Source organism: Ambystoma mexicanum (genome assembly GCF_040938575.1).
Source record: "Ambystoma mexicanum isolate Mex_15411 chromosome 12 unlocalized genomic scaffold, UKY_AmexF1_1 Mex_chr12_unloc.1, whole genome shotgun sequence".
In the NCBI taxonomy this organism is placed as follows: Eukaryota; Metazoa; Chordata; class Amphibia; order Caudata; family Ambystomatidae; genus Ambystoma; species Ambystoma mexicanum.
Window position 1 is genome coordinate 11,484,388 of NW_027182322.1, and position 10,962 is coordinate 11,495,349.

General features: G+C 45.5%; 2 non-coding genes across 2 annotated transcripts; one reads left to right on the forward strand and one right to left on the reverse strand.

The window, feature by feature from the left end:
* Nucleotides 1-293: 293 nt before the first annotated feature.
* On the reverse strand, nt 294-366 carry TRNAK-UUU (transfer RNA lysine (anticodon UUU)). Its single transcript has one exon. It is a non-coding gene; the product is annotated as a tRNA-Lys (tRNA).
* Nucleotides 367-1,586: 1,220 nt separating this feature from the next.
* On the forward strand, nt 1,587-1,658 carry TRNAQ-CUG (transfer RNA glutamine (anticodon CUG)). Its single transcript has one exon. It is a non-coding gene; the product is annotated as a tRNA-Gln (tRNA).
* The last annotated feature ends 9,304 nt before the right edge of the window (nt 1,659-10,962 follow it).

A 10,962-nucleotide genomic window follows, 5' to 3' on the forward strand; every position in this document is an offset into this window, starting at 1 on the left:
TTTAAAATAATTCTGTCATGATGTACGGAGTGCACCTGTTAAAGATGTTTGTAAAAACGGGAAAATTGCCGAAATTATCGTGCTTCTCATTTTTCTGCAGCGCCACCCTACGGACAATTATACGAGGAAACCGGTTTCCATTAAATCACGTTTCGCTGGGTGGCAAAAGAACATTAGAAAATATAATTAAAGCTGATCTTATAAAAGAGGTTAAAATATAGGAAAATAGTCGCTAAAATGCAATTTCAACTGAAAATTAGAACGGGCAATTAAAAAAAAAAAAAAAAAATGACCGCCCGAACAGGGACTTGAACCCTGGACCCTCAGATTAAAAGTCTGATGCTCTACCGACTGAGCTATCCGGGCTTCTGAGAGAAAACCGATTTAAAGGCATAAGTAAAAGTGATAAATGAAACGGCAATGAAGTGCATAGGTAATTAACACTATATGGTCATAGAATGAACGCTCTCTATGTCTCACCATTTTCTTTTCCCATTGCTTCTGAGTTTACACACCCAGACTATGGCTGAAGAAACAGAGCACCACATTTCCATGGGGAACAATTACGTAGACTGGGAGACAGGAAAGGAAGTCAAACGGACATGCGCAAAGCATGCTGAAAAGCTGCAAATGGCCATGACAACTCTGAGAGTCCACTCACACGCTTACCGTTGTATGTGTCATAGACTGCCCTCCATTACCTTCAGTGTTGCGATTGGATTTACAACACTCACATAGCCGCGCGCATGCCAACATACCCCATGTCATTCTGGGGAGGCTAAATTCAGCCTATTTTTCTTGAATTGGCAGCCAGCTGGCTTTGGCCATGTTTTGAAAGGGCATTCAGCTTGTTTTATTCTTCTGACTTGGTGGTAGCAATACTTGTGAGAAGCGGTGGTGCTGTCCGACGCAGACAATGAAAGAACGTTGACCCATTGATTTTTATTCAAACTGTGTGTTCTACAGAAGGGAGAAAAACACAGTTTACTTAAAATAAAGCATTATCGTGTTCGAACGGTCGTTGCGCATGCTACCAACCCTCGTACCTACCATAATATTTTAAATTGATAATGCTCGTAGTAGCCCGTCGTTCGAATATTTTAAAACGCCCCAATAAATGGCACCGCATCACTACCAGTGTACAAGCACCGCTTCCTATTTTGACCTTTGCCTACATTGTGTGGCTGCCATTTTAAGAACCACTTGGCACGCACATTGTAGTTCCGATTCCGTACTCTCTCACGGGGACAACGGAGGCCTCCATCTTGTAGTGAGAAACCGTGCTGTCGTTATAACAGATCACTGTCTCCCCGAAGAGCGGTTTTTCGTTATATATTTTATGAACGCCTCTATAAAGTAATGCCTGTTAGCGTGAACAAGCCTGCTTCGCGTAGATCTAGCAGGGCAATGCGTTAGAAAACCGTATTAAAGCAAGTGTGAGAGAGTCAGTAAGTACAATGTTTAATAGGCGTTCTGAAAGCTATATTCAGTGTATACACAGTTAACATAATTATATTATCGTAAATACAAGCAGTCATGATTTCGCTTTATTACATAAGAAAGTTTGCAGGCGTGTCTTACGTGGAGGTTCCATGGTGTAATGGTTAGCACTCTGGACTCTGAATCCAGCGATCCGAGTTCAAATCTCGGTGGGACCTACGTTTTTCTTAAATTATACTGTAATCATTCACCTAAAATGAAGTATTTCTGTTGAACGTTATGTTGTATGTGAATATATTTTGGCTTTGATGCTCACGGCATCTTCGTTTTTTAAGATAAAACAACCCTATTTATTGAATGTGTGTATTGTCCTGACTCACAGGCATGCCAAGCCTCCAGCAACTCACTGGAGTCTCCAGCAGAGTGAGACAAACTCCACCACTCAATCCCGCCTAAAATAATTAAAATCCTAATGCAATGCTATGGGTAAATTCCTTTCTCCCGCTTTCTGGAGCAAAATCTCCCTCTCACCTCGTGGAGCAACTTGGTGTAATGTCCTATGGTCATGTTTACCGTGGGGCACCCCGCCTGTCCTATTTTCATGTTGGTTGTGGACACGGGGCATGTCCAGTGCTGGGGTGGGGCCTGAAAGGCATAGGCAGTTTATTTTTAGATTTGTAAAATAAAGAAGCAACCTAACCTCGCTCCGCGTGCCTCACCTCATTATTGGGCCTTCATTCTATAGTATACAGCCTCATGAAACATAACATCTACAGGCCTCCTGGTCAAATCATCTATTTTCTCTCTGACTGGGCAGACCTCTCCTCCTCCCTCCTGGCTTCTACCACTCAACTCCTCCTCCTCGGTGACCTCAATATACATTTAGACTCTCCTTGTTCCTTCTCTGGACTCTTCCTTCACCTCTGCGGCACCCTCCCCCTGTCCATGATCCTCCCCTCTGGCCCGACTCACTCTGCAGGGCACACACTTGATGCCTTGATCTCCTCTGACCTCCCCCTCTCACCCTCTGACCACCCCTCTCTCCTGGAGCGATCACTCCCTCCTCTCCTCTCATCTCTCCCTCTCTTCCCCCCAAGCCAAGCCTACCCCAACACTGCCACCTACCTTCTCGGACATCCGGCCCATGAAGCGTGTGTCAGTTGAGGCTTTTGCTGCCACTTTCTCCCCCCACCCTCCACCTCTGGCTGCCTCACATCTTGACACAGCCCTGTCTCTGCTCTACTCTTCAATTTCTGATACTCTTGATGCTCTTGCCCCTGTCATGACGATCCGTTTGAAGTCTAAAGCCAAGTGCAATTCCTGGTATGACTCTGACCTAGCTACACTTAAATGTAAGTGTAGTGCAGCTGAGAGGAAATGGAGGGCTTCCTGTTCATCCTCTGACAAACTGGCCTGTCGCCTGCTACAATGGCAATACCGACTCTCTGTCCTCACCAAGAAGAGAGTCCACATTCAAGCTCGTGTCTCTGCGGCATGTAACACCTCGGCCGAACACTTTAAAATCTGCAAGGAGCTGGCCAACCCTGCTGCAGTCTCTACCCCTCCTGTTGCCTCCCAGGCTCTTTGCAAAGCCCTTGCCTCTCACTTCATTTAAAAAACCCAGGACATCCTGTCCACCCTCTCCACCCCCACCCCTCCTCTCTCCTCTCCATCTGTGCTTGTTGACTCTCCTTTAGCCACCCCCCCACCATCCTTCTCGTCCTTTCCTCTTTCCTCCCCTGACAAGGTCGCTAGACAAGTCCGATCTATGAAAGCCTCGTCAAAACAGGTTCATCCCTGTTCCTCTAAAATCATCAAGGACCACATTGACACCCTCACTCCGGCCCTTTCTGATTTTTGCAACCACTCCTTTGCCTCAGGATACTTCCCCTCCCCTCTGAAGCACTCCCTTGTGCATCCTCTTCTCAAGAAACCCACAGCTGATTCTTCCTGTCCAGCTAACTATCGCCCAATTTCCATTGCTCCCTTTCTGGGCAAACTCCTGGAAAAGTTGGCCATCTCTCAGCTTAACCTTCATTCCAATTCTGTTGGCTGTCTCCATGACCACCAGTCTGGCTTCAGAGCTGCCAGAAGCACGGAAACTGCTCTCCTGAACATCCGTGAAGATCTGCTCTCCAATCTTGACTCTAACATTCCCTCTGTCCGCATCCTCCTCAATCTCTCTTCTGCCTTCGACACGGTCAACCATACCATCCTGCTCAACCGTCTCTGTGAAAACCTGGGTATCACTGATCAGACTCTGGCCTGGCTGACCTCTATCCTCTCTGATCGACCCTCCCAGGTTCAACTTGGGTCCTTCCTATCATCTATCTTCCTCTCTACCTGTGGTGTTCCCCAGGTGTCTAACCTCTCGCCCTGGCTTTTCAACCAATACCTGGCAACTCTTGCCCACTGCATTGGCATTTTCTGCTCAAATTTCCAGTGCTACGCTGACGACACTCAACTCATTTTCAGACTGCCCTCAGCCACCTCCTCCCCCTCTCTCATCTCTGATTGCCTAACTGCCATTCAAGATTGGTGTGCCGCCAATGATCTTTTTCTGAATGCCAGCAAGACTGAGATCCTCCTCAACGGCACACCTTCACAATCCTTTCCCCTCACTCTCTGTCCGGCTTCCCTTGGGCCTCCTCCTACCCCCACCTGCAAGGCTAAGAACCTCGGGGCCATCTTTGACTCCACCCTTTCCTTCTCCGCCCACATCTCTGAGGTCTCTAAAAAGTCAAAATTCCTACTGCACCTCCTCAGAGGTACTCTGCCTTTCCTCTCCTTTCCCCAGAAGCTCATGGTATCCCAAGCTCTGGTTCTCTCTAGGTTGGACTATTGTAACAGCCTCTTTCTAAATCTACCTGCCTCTACTCTCCGCCCTCTGCAACTAATCCAGAACAGGACTGTGAGATTTGTCCTTGACCTCAAGCCATGGAATCATATCTCTCCAGCTCTGAAATCTCTCCATTGGCTCCCAGTGGATGTAAGGATTAAATTCAAAACCCTTTGCATTGTCCACAAGGCTTTCTGGGGCCTGGGTCCAAAATACCTTCAGCTATTCCTCCGCAAATTCCCCCCCTCTCAAGCTCTTCGCTCCTCTACTTCTAACTCCCTCAGGGTCAGTCGTTTTTCAAAGAAACAAGCTGGGGGTAGATCTCTTTCTTCGGCTGGGGCCTCCCACTGGAACAGCCTCCCTGCCACTCTTAAACTTGAGGAGAACCATCTCCGGTTCCAGAAGCACCTCAAGACCTTTCTCTTTTCTTCTGCCTTTGCTCCCCCTCTCCCCTGCTGATCTTTTCTCTCTTGGCACCGTGCACCTGGCTACCCTCTGTCCTCCGGGCCCAGGTACCTGCTCATCCTGCCACCCTCCCGCACTGCCACCCCTTGCACTGGGGTCTGGATCTGTACCCATCCATCCCCCCCTTTTTCTTCCTGAACTTATCAGACCTACCCTGTCTGCTGCCTTAAACCTAGCACTTGAAAATTGCTGGCTGCACTAACACTGATTGTTGCCTTTATTATTTATTTATTCATATTTATCTGTTTCTCCTCTGCTTTGCACTTTCTACTTCTCCCTCCTTCCATGCACTTTTCCCCTACCCCTCTCCCATGCCCTTGCGCGTTCTCAATGTCACTGAGCCTAGTAAGATCGCTGTTTTGTTCTCCCCTGTTCCCCTCCCTTGCCTTGTCGTGCTCTGAAACACTTGTGTACGAGCGCGATAGAAATAAAATATCAATATCAATATCAACATTGGCGACGAAGGATCACACAGATTCTCGTGTGCTGCCAGTGGCGACACAGTGTAATTGCAGGCCTATATTCACTGTGCCCGATGGGGATTCCATAACGTGCCTCATGCTGCATGGTGGCTCAAGGAGAAAGGGAGCGAGAACTTTCATGAACGGCAGGGAAGCGCCGGAAAGCGTGTCAGCACCCCCTGCTTCCTTGCCAGCTCCTGAAACGTGGTGCGCATGCTGAGGGAGCGCCATATATCTCCAGCCTCACCAGGATGGCTGCAAATTGAGTGGGCACTCACTCGGCATCGCAGCAGGTAGGTGGCTATCAACTAGTACCTCTGTGCAGGGTCTCAACCCCACATTTCGCACACAAAGGTGCATCCTGGCAATAACAAGGGAAGGTGTCATTGAAGACTTGCAGAAAAGAGAAAGCAGCAAAATTTCGGGGAATGAGGATGTCAGCGCCTCTAGTGCCCCTTTCGCATTCCACATCGTCCCCTGGTCCGCCCAACAGGGAGGATGGGGGACATGAGTCCCTACAATTACAGGTGGTCCCGCCATTCGACATATCCGACACCAGTAGTCTAGCACCACACTGGAACAGATGACTAAAGGAACTCAACATTTACATTGATGCCTCTGGAGTCAGGGACGAACGTTGTTTGAGAGGGATATTGATGCACTCCCTAGGGCCTGTGGTAAGGGACATTGTGTTTGAGATGACTGATAGTGCTACAAATAAATTTTAAGGAATTATTGACTTGCTAAACAACTATTTTGCTCCATTGAGAAAGGTAGACTACGAGAGACATATTTTTCACATGTCTACCCAAGAGAAGGGCGAGACTTTAGATACATTTGCCATGAGACTACGCAAAAGGGTTAAATATTGTGACTTTGACCATAATTCAACAGAAGAAGCATTGAAATCGCAGGTAAATACTGACTGTGAATCGGCTGAATTCCGGAAAAAAACTATTGCAGAAAACTAGATCCCTGGAAGAAATTCTAATGCTTGAAAGAGCTGACATGGCACTCTCTATGAAGCCAGAGTCTGTGGGAAACATAAAAATCACACAAACAGCAGCTGCAGCACCCATCTGCCAAATGCGTTAGTCAGAGAAGACTACCAACAAAGAATAACGCAAGTGCTACCAGTGTGGACACAACTTTCCTCATGTTGGCCCGTGCCTGGCAATTGGTCACTCCTGTGACGGATGTGGAGGCGAGAATCATTTCCAATATGTGTGCAAGAATATTAAGTATTTCCAACAGTCGACAGACCGCAGAGGTTCAAGAAGAAATGCTGATAGCTCCCAGTCCAGAAAGTGGAGATATCCTACCACCAGGGGCAAAAACTCCTCAAGCATGCAGGAAGGGTTTCCGCAATGAATCAGGCAGCAGCCTAGCAAAAGTGAGGAGCATCGCAGAGCGTCGACCCCAGAGGAGGCAAGAAGGAGGTCAACGTGACGAAAATTTAGCTATGTAGCTGTTTCGCCTAGGTATCAGGACGACTCTGAGTCATCCTCGTCCAGTGGAGATTGCAAATGTGGATATGTCCACGCCATTGGAAACAAAACAGCAGTTGAATACAGCCCGACACTAGTGCTCCAACTCAATGTGGATGCTCAAGAGTTCTTAATCGACACAGGGGCCACCGTAAACCTGGTCAATGAAGGCACATATCAGGGTCTCAACAGTAAAGGGACACTGTAACTGGCTGACATAGACATATAGCTATACAGGTCCAACACACCCCTAGAATGCAAAGGTATATTTAAAGCCACATGCTTGTGCAAGGATGAATCTGCAAAACTAACCATATTGAAAGAAGTCATTCCGGGAGGAAGTATCCTCCGCTTCAAGTCAGCAATGCAAATGGGGCTAGTCCACATGATGTACCAAATATTGACAGCTGTCAGGTGTCTTGACCCACATTCGAGTTATTATGCTACAACATTTGGTGCTGTGGGCTTAGAAAATCCAAGATGGCCGAAAAGCCCACATTTGTGCCAGAATCCAGGAAAACCGCGCAGTTTTTGCGCACACCAAAAAGGTCGCCTGACCTGCAACCCACCAGTGCGAGCGTGATGGGCCAGAAGCGCCATGAGCGAAATCAGTGCAAAGGAATATTGTGCTGTTCAAAATCTGTTTTAATTAATGTCAAAAATCACTAAAATCATGGGCACAAAACCACCAAACAAAAATCCAACATCTGGTTGGGTGTTCCACATTATTCTACTGCAGAATCCAGACCAATGCAATGTTAGCAAGGATCATATGCTATCAAGTAAAATCCTTTCTTTTTGAAATGTATTAATTCAAGACAGCTCCCAAAAAGGGGTACAGTACCGGCGCTTGACACTAACCTGTGCTAGCGGTCTAAACTCTGACAGGAGACCTGTATTTCAGGAGCTGACAAGGAACCTGAGCAAGCTGGGACTTCAAAGCCTTGCTGGTTAATGAGAATTCTTAACACCTACTGTTCCCGGGCCCTATACTAGAAGGCAGTCTGATTTAATTAAAAGTTCAAGAGGCCTCTGTCCATGGGAAACATTCACACCTGCCCTTACCAGCAACAGCACAGGAGATCACATGGTTGTGTTAACCAGATGCAGAGTGGCACCCTGGTCTGCTGATCTCAGTCAACACAATAGTCTCTTTCTACTGAATAGGATATGCTGATTTGAGGTGTAATTGTCAACAGTTGCTCTGGGGGAAGGAAAGACATTTGATCTCTGAGTCAAGCCAAGTTCCCGGGGGCGGGGACAAGCAAATGCGTGTACTGAAGGAGACGCAAATGTATGTTTTATTAAATTGCTTATAATATATTGTATGAAGCTTACAAAAATGTCCAATTTGGAGATTCTTAATATGAAAAATGTACCTACAATTTGAGACTAAACTCAACTCTGTACGATGTTCTGAGACCGAACCCCGCAATTTATTAATGCTGCAGACACTGTATTTATGCTAGAAAAATGAAAACTTATTGAAATGTCCCCAGAGAGGGGGTGTACCTCCGGGGAAGATTTGAATAAAAACCAATATGGCGAAACCCACTAAAAAGTGCAAAATGTTGTCGTTTCTGAACCCAAGCTCGCAGAAAAATTGGGTTCTCAGTAAAAGCAAAGGGGCGTTCCTTCAATAGATTGTAAAATGTAGCAACACTCTGACTCACAACTCTGTTCTCCAGTGAGCACAGAAAATCCTTTACCTATCAGGATCCTCAGAGGGTTGGGCATAGAAGTCAGCCTTCCCACCCACTTCAAAAGACATAAAAAGAGCCACTGCGAGCGAGGTAGGGACATTCACTTCCCACTTCAAACTGATTTCTTGCGAAGCACTTTGACGGACGACTTCAAATTCAGGCAATATCCAGAGACCAGAACTTAGAAAACCAGACTCCAGACTTCAAATCCAGACAGATCCTGAAATCCAGAAATTAAAGCAGAGGGGCCAATCCACAAGCTGAATCCTTTTCAGCAGGCCTCAAAATCTTTTGCAACCTGATATTCAACAGCCGGGCGAGCTGTTTGTTTCTGGCTAGAACCCTGTGCCAGAACCCAGAAAGCAGAGCTGTATCCAGAACCACAGACCAGACCCAGACCAGACCACGGTGCAGTGCCGATAGCAGACCCAGACCAGATCGCTGTGAGCAGAACCAGTGCCAGAGACCGTCCGGGCGAGTGAAGTCTAAACCGGTTGACCAGATCTTGGCGGCCTAGTTCAAATTTATAGTGTGAGTATCCAGCCAGAAATGTGCAAACCAATCTCTCAGTTTAAAATAATCTAATTCAAACCATTTCCACCTATTTAGAACTGCATCATAGAAATTGTGTGTTCATTCTGTGATTTCAAAGCTGTGAAAGTGTCATTCTGAGCTTTACTTTAATTTTGAGAATCTACCTCCACTAAATCATCTGCATCTTTTGAACCGCCTAGGAGCGAGATTTAACTTTCATTTTAAAGCTAAGAACCTAAGCTTTCCAACAAGCCCAAAGCCGACTTTCTACTCCTTATAGTTTTTCCGTAATCGCGATCGAAGCACTCGGCAAAAGTGCTGCGAATTGCAATTTGACCCAATTTCTCCACCTGTCAAAAATAGCTGTCTTTTGCTTGCAACTGCTGAAATTCGTTTTCAACCTGACAATCCCTCATGAATCACTGATAGTGTTGACCTGAACCAATCTTAAGTAGCTGTAACCTACCCTGAATCTCCTATAGGGAATTAAAATAATTTTTAGCATATTTTCACTTCAATGCAAATCATATGTAAAAATATTTTTGACTGTTTAAAAGCATACCGGTTGCTCTAAGCTTGCTAGGGGGGAACTGGAATTTGTATTGCATTTGATGGTATTCCTGAAAACTGTGTGCTCGCCTTCCATCTCCTTATATGGTATAGGGGGGAGTGAATTGTCAAAAGAAAAAGTGATCATATTATCTCTTGTTGAAACCATATCAGTTTATTTCTGTGCTGCATTCTTTCCATCATTGCTTTTCCTTGAAACCATAAACGTATTCTCTGCTACCTTATCCTTTCTATACTAACTCCTCATGAATTGAAAAGAGTGTGCAATTGTAACATTACCCATTGTTGATCAACATTATATTCATAAGTTTGCTATCAAATATTAATTTATTCATAAAAGTGTGATATATATATATATACATTGTTTAATTTTTCAAATAAATCTTTAATTTGCAAAACAAACCTACTTCTTGGCTCAGTGGGGTCAGGGGGATTCAAAGAGAAGGGCGTTATACAAGGGTTTATCATCCAGATCTATGAACTTGTCATAAAAATATATAAATAAGGGCTTCCCTTGGGCATCCCAGACTAGGCATTGACTTAGTTGGAGTGCTGAATTGAAGTCACTTAACACAGTTTACACCACAGACCCCAAGGACATAATAATCAAGATATTCCCCTTCTTATTTACGGGTTTAGGAAAACTCAAGGGAAAACAAGTCAAATTGCACATCAATCATGATGTCAAACCAATTGTGCAACATTACCGAGGGATTCCACTAAACATCCAGAGACAAGCGGAAGATGTGATACAAGCATTATTACAGCAAGACATTATTGAACACCCAACAGGGCCACAACCTGGGTCTCTCCCATCGTCCCTGTGCCCAAGAAAGAAAATGGGGGCAATATTTGAATCTGCATAGATATGAGGGCTCCAAATCTGACCATTGAAAGACAGTGGCCTCCTATCCCCAAGGATGGCAGACATGATGCATTTGTTGCATGAGTCGAAAGACTTCTCGAAATTAGATTTAAACAAAGGATACCATCAATTAGAACTAAACCCTGAATCTCGATATATTACCACATTTACAACACATCTAGGATTATTTCGATATAAAAGACTTAGCTTTGGTGTCCCATCTGGAGTCCCATCTGCAGCTGAGATTTTTAAAAGTGAAGTGCACCAAGTGATCAGGCACATACCGCAATGTCTTAACTACAGTGATGACATACTAATATTTGGGGCCACACAGGAGGTGCATGAGGATATGCTATGTTGTGTGAGCATGGCTCTGGAAGATGCTAATTTCACTTTGAATGCAGCCAAATGTGAGTTCAGCATGTGAACACTGAAATTCTTTGGTCACATATTCTCGAGTGATGATATGCAACCTGATCCAGACAAAGTGCAAGCTCTTATCCCCACACCACACCAACACCCACATTGACATCTGCAGTGCAATCCTTCAAGGTACATTCAAGACTTTGCTTCAGTGAGCACACCCCTCCGTCTTCTC